The sequence below is a fragment of the Cervus elaphus genome, chromosome 8, assembly GCF_910594005.1.
Source record: "Cervus elaphus chromosome 8, mCerEla1.1, whole genome shotgun sequence".
Lineage (NCBI taxonomy): Eukaryota > Metazoa > Chordata > Mammalia > Artiodactyla > Cervidae > Cervus > Cervus elaphus.
In genome coordinates this window covers 7,325,361-7,334,990 of record NC_057822.1, presented here as the reverse complement: position 1 = coordinate 7,334,990, position 9,630 = coordinate 7,325,361, and positions in this window count along the sequence as shown.

Genomic DNA, 9,630 nt, shown 5'->3' with positions numbered 1-9,630 from the left:
AGGGAATAGATTGGTTCAGCCTTGTGAAGAGCAATTTGCCGTATCTATTAAATTATCAAAGGTACACGCCCTGCGACCCAGCAGATATATATAACTCTGTGTTATCTATTCCCAGGGAACACGTGCCCAAGCATGTGTGGTGTACAAATGTGATTGTCAAGGCGTTTTGTCAACATGAATAATTTAAAACACCCTAAATATTCAACAATTGGAGACCAGTTAAATAAAATATGGCACATCCAGGCCATAAAATTCTTTGTTGTTGTTCAGTCGCTCAGTTGTGTCCGACTCTTTGCCACCTCATGGACTGTAGCATGCTAGGCTTCCCTGTCCTTCACTGTCTCCCAGAGTTCACTCAAACTCATGTCCATTGAATCAGTGATACCATCTAACCATCTCATCCTCTGTCATCTCCTTCTCCTCCTGCCCTCAATCTTTCCCAGCATCAAGGTCTTTTCCAGTGAGTCAGCTCTTCGCATCAGGTGGCCAAAGTATTGGAGCTTCAGCTTCAACATCAGTCCTTCCAATGAATATTCAGGGTTGATTTCCTTTAGGATGGACTGGTTTGATCTCCTTGTTGTGGAGCCTCTCAAGAGTCCTCCAGCACCACAAATCGAAAACATCAATTCTTATGGTTTAACTCTCACGTCTGTACATGACTACTGTTTATAGGTACTTTTGTCAGCAAAGTGATGTATCCATTTTTTAAATATGTAGTCTAGGTTTGTCATAGCTTTTCTCCCAAGGAGCCAGGCGTCTTTTAATTTTATGGTTGCAGTCGCCATCCGCCTGAAATATGAAATACTTTGAGCAGTGAGGGGGAAAAAAGTCTATGTAACAACATGTAAAGTTCTCATCAAAGTCTTGTTGAGTGAAAAATGCCAGAAGCAGGTAGAGTAGGACAATTTATGGAAAACAATATATATTAAAAACCACACACAGAGACACACAATATCATATTTTCTATGGGTTCATGAAAAATCACCCCCAAACTGTTCAGTTACTCTATGTATGGAGGGGTGGGGAGGAAAGGAGAAAGGACAGAGGATTATGCATTAAAAGGAACACGTATTCATCTATTGCGGGTGTGATTAAAACTTCACTATTAAGAAGAGATACAAGAAAGAGTTAAAAGGGAGGAAAGGAGTAAATAATTAAGGAAAAGAGGGAGGGAGGAGGCCCCAGGAAGATGGAGCGCACAATCTGTCGGCCAGGACAGGCAGATGGGAAAGGGGTCAGAAGGAGGAAGCCACTGGAAGCAGAGGCTCCGGGCCGAGATGCACAGATCGGACCTCAGGTGCCCGCTTGGCACGGCCGCCTGCACTTTCCCAGAAGGAGCAGGCAGGCCGCCAGTCTCGGCAGGCACAGCGTTGGCCCCTGCACGCCCGGAGCCCAGCACACCTGGGAACCGAGGCCGGGAAAGAGTGCTACCGGCAGGTTTGGAAGGAGCCAGGCTTTTCTTACAGGAAAGGGAGGGGTTCTGGGCAGAGGGCGGTCCTGCCCCTTCTCCCCGACTCTCTCTGTGCCCGCAGCCGCCGGGGCAGTCCAATGAGGCAGCCCCACACTTGGAGTCCAAGGGACTGGACTGGACTCCTTTGGACAGCAAGCAGATCCAACCAGTCATCCTAAAGGAAATCAGTCCTGAATATTCATTGGAAGGACTGATGCTGAAGCTGAAACTCCAATACTGTGGCCACCTGATGTGAAGAACTGACTCATTGGAAAAGACCCTGATGCTGGGAAAGATTGAAGTTGGGAGGAGAAGGGGACGACAGAGAGTGAGATGGTTGGATGGCATCACCGACTCGATGGACATGAGTCTGAGCAAGCTCCGGGAGTTGGTGATGGACAGGAAGGCCTGCCATGCTGCGGTCCATGGGGTCCCAAACAGTCGGACATAATTGAGCGACTGAACTGAACTGACACTTGGAGTCTTCTCACCTCAGGCCCCTGAGGGATCCCACCCCTTCACCCTGTTGCAGAGGAGATTGAGGTCAGAAGGGATGAAGCGGGGGCCTTACCTAAGTCTAACGGTTGATCCAAGATCCTTAGCCATGGGCTCCTTCCAGGCTGCTATAATCCCCTTCGTTCAATTCCCAGCTTCACCTCTCTCTAACTGTGTGCCCTTAGGAACCCCGCCCCCCTCTATATCTGAGTATAATTTACCTACCTACTGTAAAATTCACCCTTTTAAAGTGTTCAGTATTTAATATATTCACAAAGTCCTTGCAACCATCACCACTAATTCCAAAACATTTTCGTTACCTGGGAAAGAAACCCCATACCCACTAAGAAAGTCACTCCTCTATTCTGCCCTCCCCCAGCCCCTGGCAATCACTAATATACTTAATGTCTCTATAGATTTGCCTGTTCAGGACATTTCGTATAAATGGAATATACAAGTAGAATACAACATGTGGCCTTTTGTGTCTGGCTTCTTTTGCTTAGCATAATGTTTTCAAAGTTCACCCTTGTTATAGTTTGTATCAATATGGAATTCCTTGTATTACTGGATAGTATTCTGCTGTATGGATATAACACATTTTGTTTATACTTTCATCAGTTGTTGGAAAGTTGGGCTGTGTCCGCTTTTGGCCAACTATGAATAATGCTGTTCTGAACATTTGTGTGCAGTCTTTGAGTGGAAATGTTCTCAGTTCTCCTGGCTGTATACCCCAGAGTGGGATTGTCGAGTCATATCATCACTCTATACAAACATTTTGAGGAACCACCAGAATGTGTTCTACAGCAGCTGCACCTAACTACATACCCATTAGCTCAGATTCTTAACCTTTCTGAACCTTAGTTTCTCACTGGCAAAGCATCAGTATTGATACTCACCTTATAGACTGGCTGTAAGACGTAGATTTGATAAAGTAGCGGAGGCACTTGGTACATAGTAGGTGCTCAATAAGTGGAATTATCATACTTGGAAAACCTATAAGATTCTGAACCTGTTCCTTTTGTTTCTCTTCAAATATGAGCATCAACTCCACATTATCCCCATTTGTTTACCTACTTCTTGAATTTCCCTCCAATTAATTTTACTGTGTAGCAAAATTCCTGCTGACTGTTCCCTCCTCCTCTCTCTCTCTCTCTCCCCACCCCCCCCCCAACACACACACGTGATTTTAAAAGGACTACATGCGTCCTAAGTCGCTTCAGTTGTGTCCGACTCTTTGTGACCCTATGGACTATAGTCTGCTAGGCTCCTCTGTCCATGGCATTCTCCAGGCAAGAATACTGGAGTGGGTTGTCATGCCCTCCTCCATAAAAAGGACTAAGCTAAGCTAAATGGAAAGGAAAAAATTCTCCCATCCTGCAACCTGTACGTTAGAGCTGGAATCCATTACTATGGCAATTCTCAAAGTGTGGAACCTAGACTGGCAGCACTTGGGAACTTGTTAAAATGCAAATCCTCAGGCCCCACCCCGGAAACACGGAATCAGGGACTCTGTGGATGAGCCCCAGCAATCTGTGGTTTAACAAACCCTCGGGGTGATTCTATGGCACATTAATGTTCCCAAATTACAGATGGGAAAACTGAGGCCCAGAGAAAGGATGTAACTTGTGTGTAAGCCCATGGAGTGATTAAAACTGGAAGCTTTGGAATCATGTGGTCCTGGCTACAAATTGCAGCTTCCCCATTTCCAACTGCGGGACCTTGGGCCTGCCTCTCCCTGCCTAAGTGTCTGCCTCAGTCAGTTCAGGCTGCTTTAACCGAATACCACAGACTGGATGACTGAAACAACGTTTACTTCTCACAGTTCTGGAGGCCGGGAAGTTCCAAGGGAAAGTCGCTCAGTCGTGTCCAACTCTTTGCAACCCCATGGACTACACTGTCCACGGAATTCTCCAGGCCAGAATACTGGAGTGGGTAGCCATTCCCTTCTCCAGCGGATCTTCCCGACCCAGGAATCGGACTGGGTCTCCTGCGTTGCAGGCAGATTCTTTACCAGTTGAGCTACCAGGGGTTAGTTCAAGATATCAACCAATTTGTCAGCCAATTCTGTTCCTGCTGAGAGTGCTCTTCATGGTTTGCTGACAGCAGAAGTCTTCTCCTCTTACCCCCACATGGCCAAGAGGAAAACCATCTCTCTTGTGTCTCTTCTTCTTAGGGTGTTAATCCCATTCACGAGGGCTCCACCCTCATGACCTTATTACCTCCTAATGGTCCCATCTCACAACTGCATCACTTTGGGGGTCAATATTTCATCATATGAATTTGGGGTACAATCATCTGTAACATGGGAACAGCATATACCTGCTCCCAAGATGGCCATGATTCTACGTTAAAGGCAGAATGAGGGCTGGAACTCAGGCCCCCAGATTTCCAGGCTGGTGCTTTTACCCCTAGAAAACTAGCTGTCACCCCAACCATCCAATAAGAAGGTTCAAGAGATAACTTTTGAAAAGCTGACATGGAAAGAAGGGCTTTGTTTTATTTTGAGAGACCCCAAAAGGAAGAGCCAGAGGACTAGTGAAAAATTACAAGGTGGTAGACCAATTTAAGAGAGAATTTCCTACATGGAACTATTCAGAAACAGAATTGGAAGCCCCAAAGGATTCATCACTGGAGAATTCCAAACCACATCTGGATGCCAATATTTCCAGGGTAGGAAGTTGCTGTGGATGATCTCTGAGGTCTCCTCACATGTGACCCTCTGTAGTGGATATGCGCTATCCCCACCACATCCATTCTTTGGGAAACTGCCCATTCACCACCTCCATGTGGTTGGATGGGCTGTCAATCAGGGTGTTCCACTCATGCCTTACACCCCAGGGGAGGGCACACTACCCAGACTAGTCAATTAGACTTTCCCATGAATCCCTTGGACTGCAAGGAGATCCAACCAGTCAATCCTAAAGGAAATCAGTCCAGAATATCCATCAGAAGGACTGATCCTGAAGCTGAAACTCCAATACTTTGGCCACCTGATGCGAAGAACTGACTCATTTGAAAAGACCCTGATGCTGGGAAAGACCGAAGACAGGAAGAGAAGGGGACGACAGAGGACGAGATGGTTGGATGGCATCATCGACTCGATGGACATGAGTTTGAGCAAGCTCTGGGAGTTGGTGATGGACAGGGAAGCCTGGCGTGCTGCAGTCCATGGGGTCACAAAGAGTCGGACACGACTGAGCAACTGAACTGATCCTGACCACACTGATTGGCTCAGGGAATGGCACCTGACCCAAGCAAAATCTTTTTCTGCCAGAGCCGTCTCAAAGCCACATCCATTCTTGAATTTCCCAATCTGGTGAGCCTGCAGAATTTCTTTTTGGCTTAAGACAGTTTGGGGTTTCTGTCCCTACCATTGAAAAAAGTTTTAAGTAATACTACCGTACAAAAATGGGCTTTCTGTCCTTGTTTCGAGGCCTGCCTGGAATTGCATTAAAACAGCAAGAGTAATAAAAACAGCAGACAAAACAACAACAGTTTCAAACCATTTAAAATCTTTAGTCTCTTTAAAAAATGCCAAAACAGATTCCAGTCCCAACACAGAACAAAAAGTTTTAAAATCTATTTTCTCCATCTCTCTCATCTCATAGTCACTGCAGCTGGCTCCTAAATTTGCTTCTTTCTTCTCCAAACACCTAAGCCCCAGTTGGCTCTTAGCTTTTTCCTTCTCATCAGCCTTTTTCAATGTCCACTGATCCTGATCCAACCTTGCTGGATCTTGGAAGCAGGAAGGAAAGAAGAAAGGTGTAACTCCTTGTACAGTAATGTGGATTTATGCAGATCAGTCTCAGAGTCAATGGAAGAGGTGTGATTGTAAAATCCCATCTATGGAGTGAGGCATGACTGTGAAATCATACTTTCAGAAGAGATACTGAGCTCTTTCAAGCATGAGTCATAAGCCAAGTACAGCCTAGTAAACATTTACAGAGTAACTACCATGTGCCAGCTAAGAGCCAGGAGTGGGGCTGAGTTGTCTCAGGCATCTGGAAATGTGGCTGCCTGAACTCCAGACATTAAAAGTCTGTTAGTGAACAAATTTATGGTTGCTGAGTGGGGGAAATGGGGGGAAGGGATAGTTAGGGAGTTTGAGATCGACATGAACACACTGCTCTATTTAAAATGGATAACTGGGACTTCCCTGGTGGTCCAATAAGGTTAAGAATCCGCCTTGCAATGCAGGGGACACATGTTCAATCACTGGTTGGGAAGCTAAGATCCCACATGCTGCAGAACAACTAAGCCCATGTGCCACAAGTGGAGAAGCATGGGCCGCAACTGAGAGATCCTGAATGACACAATGAAGATGCCACATGCCACAACAAAGACCTGATGCAGCCAAAATAGACAAGTTAAATAAATAAATATATTTCTTTAAGAAATATATTTCTTTATTTAAATAAATATATTTCTTTATTTAAAAAAATAAAATAAAATAAAATGGACAACTAACAAGGACCTACTGTATAGCACAAGGAACTCCACCTAATGTTATCTGGCAGCCTGGATGGGAGGGAGATTTGGAGGGAAATGGATACACGTATATGCATGGCTGAGTCCGTTTGCTGTCCATCTGAAACGATCACAACATTGTTATCAGCTATAGGCCAATATAAAATAAAAGGTTAAGGGGAAAAAAAGGCTGTTACTCACTCATCACTGAATAGCTACTATGTCCTAGGCTGTGAGGATATATCCAGGCAGAGAAATATTAAAGGCACAAAAATGATTTCTATGAAATGGTGGTTAGTACTGCCGGAGGAAACATGTTGGGGACTGAGAACAAACCAAAGTCAGGGGTTAAGTTCCCTGAGAAAGTGACTCATGAGCTGAGACAGGAAGCAAGAATAGGAACTGGCTAAAAGACTACAAGACTCGGGGGGAGATGAGCCAGGGAAGGGAATCCTGGGCACGGGAAGGGAAGCCTGGGCATAGTATTTGAAAGATAAGAGAGAGTGAGAATGAAAGCGAGAGCAAGAGGAGGAAGGAGAGAGAGAGAGACAGAGAGAGCCTCCAGGAGGACTCTCTGTGTGGGTGGAGAACAGAGAACTAGAGGAAGGTTCAAGAGGTCAGTGGAGGCCCCGCTGTAAAAGCCTTTGACTGCCACGTAAGGGATCATGAGTCAGGACCAGAGACTTCAACACAATCCCCATGGGCCACCTAGGTCTTGAGATAGTGGTTTGTTCCAAACAAGGAGAAGCTCATTTCTGGTTCTTCCACCCTGTGTTGTGTTGAAGCAGGCTACCGCAGACTCAGGAGAGCCCATGGTGTGCATTTCTTCCCAACTTTGTATTCAGTGACTTCAAACCGAAATTGACCATGATGGAGGTATGTATACCACAGAAACTGGCAAATGCTACCAAGCAGGGCTTTCCCCTGCCCCACAAGACCCAGTCCTTAAACACCAGCACCTCTGCTTTCACCAAAGAGGAAGCTGGCACCCCAGCACTGGTGAGTTCAGTGCTAATGATCTTTGCAAATCAGGAAGTGATCAAGATCGGAGCATTTCATTTTCATCTGCCCTTAACCATCAGGAGGCTGAGTAGAAGAAGTTTTAAACCCACAGGTCAGACTGAGATCCAAATGCCAGCCCCATCACTAATCCGCTGTGTGACCTTGGGCAAGCAGCACAATCTCTCAATTTCATCTGTTAGAAGAGATATTGATACCCACCTCATGGGATTGATGTGTGTACTAAATACATGTAAACTGTAATGCCTGCTGAATAATAAGGACTATTATAGACTTAAGGACTAATGCTATTGAACGCTGTTTTAGGTAAAGAGCTCTCGATAGAGATACACTCATTTTATTCCAGAATGGACTTATAATCATTGTTTGAGATACTGGAAAGAAACAGAAGGAGCTCCCTGAGGACCTACATAGAGGTTAGGTCGTGGTAACTAGCTGAGATTTTCTCTTTCATCTTTCTTTTTTCTCAAGATGACATCTTTTAACATTTTGAGAGATGCAGCTTACCCGACTTCTGTGGTCACAAAAAGTCCTTTCGAACTGTTGCAGCAAGGCATTCAGACACACAGCTTCCTACTTTGAAATTACGGGGTGGGGAGAAAGGGAACAAGGGGGAGCGAGCACGTGGCAGGTTTTGTCAAAAAGAACAGGTGCCAGATTCAGATGAGCCACGTATGTGGAACAGGTGGCAAAGGAAGACACTTCTGTGCCCCCTGCTAAACTGCTCCCAGTTCAGCGGGATGCTGGGTCTGAAAGAACTGCAGTTGGTCAGATGAAGCCACAGTTCCGTAGATGATTCAAAGATACTTAAGTATGCTCCCAGATGAAACTGCTTCTATTTTCCTCGCCTTTGAGGTCTGGACATGGCTTCTGTGAGCCCATGTTAAGAAGTGCTGATTGAATTCAATGCATGATGCAAATCCCAGAAGTCTCCTGAAATGTCTGAACATCTGCACCCAGGGGCAAACACAGGGCAACCAAGTCCCCAGAAGATGCATTCTCTCTCAAGAGCTGCCGGAACCCAATCAGACGAGCCCCAGGATTCTCTCTGCAACTTCACTGGTCCTGGTTCACGGGCTTGGTCACAACTGATCAACAGTTACCAGGCCCATTACTGAGGCCCAGAGAATGAACAAAGCAGTTACCCAGAGGCAGTGTAGCCGTGAAGTCAGACAGGCCTGGGACTGAATCCAGAATTCAGCACCTGCGTGAGCTCTCTGGGTTCTCAGAATGGCAGATTCCTCATCTGTTAAGAGGAAGCAAAACCTCCTTTGAGAGTTGTGGAAGAACAGAAAACAATAGAGTTCATAAAGGAAAGGTATGATTATTCTTTAGAATACAAGTGACTTTTCTTGTTGGAAAAACAATATATATTAATTAGAAATTAGTTTTGGATTAATTTAATTACTTAACTTTAGAAGTTAGACGTAAACAGAAAGAAGAAAACTTAAAAATATCCTCACCATTGAGATAACAAACGCTAACGTATTGGTGTTCAGTACAGTTCAGTTCAGTTGCTCAGTCCTGTCCAACTCTTTGCAACCCCATGGACTGCAGCACACCAGGCTTCCCTGTTCTTCACCATCTCCCAGAGTTTGGTCAAATTCATGTCCATTGAGTCGGTGATGCCATCCAACATCTCATTCTCTGTCATCCCCTTCTCCTTCTGCCTTCAATCTTTCCCAGCATCAGGGTCTTTTCCAACGAGTCAGCTCTTTGCATCAGGTGGCCAAAGTATTGTAACTTCAGCTTCAGCATCAATCCTTCCAACAAATATTCAAGATTGATTTCCTTTGGGATGGACTGGTTGGATCTCCTTGCAGTCCAAGGAACTCTCAAGAGTCTTCTCCAACACCACAGTTCAAAAGCATCAATTCTTCGGCGCTCAGCTTTCTTTATAGTCCAACTCTCACATCCATACATGACTACTGGAACATACTGGGGTTATACCCTTCCAAATCTCTCTATGCCTATGTGTGTGTGCCTGCTCAGTTGTATCCGGTTCTTTGCAAACTCATGGACTGTAGCCCGCCAGCGTCCTCTGTCCATGGAATTTTCCAGGCAATAATATCAGAGCGGGCCATTATTTCCTACTCCAGGGGATCCTCCCATCCACCGGTTGAACCTGAGTCTCTTGCATCTCCTGCATGGGCAGATACTTTACCACCCGTGCCTCCTGGGACGCCCACAAATGCCTA